Below are 1,356 nucleotides of genomic sequence, written 5' to 3' on the forward strand. Positions count from 1 at the left end.
ATCGTGGTTCTGCTTAACCAGCCCTGTTCTCCCCAGGGTATAGTCATAGTATTGGCCTCTGGGTAACAACCTGGTCTAATTTCGATCTTTAATTTTTGTCCTAGTTCTTTAAAGGATCCAAGTGGTGTATGACCTGAAACTCTTGCCATATGACTTAAAAAGATTGTGTGTGGGTGAATTTAAAATAATCGAAAGACTATTAAGATTAAAGGCATATTTGACAAAAATGTAAAGTTGATACGGCTCGCAGAACGTTAAATAAAGTGGCTCTAAGCTCAGAGTGGGTCAGAGATGCTGTTCAGGTCAAGCCACAGATATTAGCTGAGAGCCCACAGTGATCAAGGGCTGACATCACGGGGAGACAAAGAGAACCCCGGCCCCCCAAACTCGACATTCTCAAGGAAGGTGTGGGCACAGGAGCATACAAAGCAGAGTATAGTAAGTGTGCACATAAATGGTGTACACACAGTCCCACCGGGGGTCCAGGCTTCGGCAGCCCTCTATAGGGCTGCACAGCAGGAGGGCCTGGGAGGGTGGGAAGGACTCTGGTGGGAGGAGACGGTGACGTCTTCCAGGAAGAAGGATTAACGTGAGAAATGTGGGGCACGGGGGACCTGTTTAGGGGCATCATCTCCAGTTTGGACTGGGAAGGACTGGAATTGGGGTGAACTATACACGTGTGACAAGTGGTGTTTTCACTCTCGATTTCAATTCTAGTCCGTAGTGTACTTTCTTTTCAGTCCTGTGTCATATTTGTCAGGCCCTGAAGCAATGCTGATTTGGATATATACATAAATATACATATATACACACCGAGGTACCTATCTCAGTATTGACCTGTGACATGTGACCTAGTGTTTTTAACATGTAGGCAGTTTGAGTAGTCTCCCTGGCCTTCAAAATCCTTGCCTGCTTGATCCTTATGCTTACATTACTTTAACTGAAGGCAAAGACTATCATTCTATAATTAAAGCTAAGGTCTAAAATGTGAGTACACCCAAAGAGGTGACGAAGCTTAAAAATGTCCTAAACACAAGCAGCCACATAAAAAATAGATAAATAGGGCTTCATCAAAATTAAAAACTTTTCTGCTTCAAAGGACCCTATCAAGAAAGTTAAAAGATGATCCACAGAATGGGAAAAAGTATGCGCACGTCATACGCCTGATGAGGTTCTAATATCCAGAAAGCATAAAGAATTCTTATAACTAAACAATGAAAAGACAAATAACCCAATTAAAAACGGGCAGAGGATTTGAAGAGACATTTCTGCAAAGAAGGTATACAAATGGCTGCTAAGCACATGAGAAGATGCTCAACATCATTAGTCATGAGGGAAATGCAAATGAAAACCAGG

This window comes from Ceratotherium simum, chromosome 32, assembly GCF_057802395.1.
Source record: "Ceratotherium simum simum isolate JZ-2026a chromosome 32, ASM5780239v1, whole genome shotgun sequence".
Lineage (NCBI taxonomy): Eukaryota > Metazoa > Chordata > Mammalia > Perissodactyla > Rhinocerotidae > Ceratotherium > Ceratotherium simum.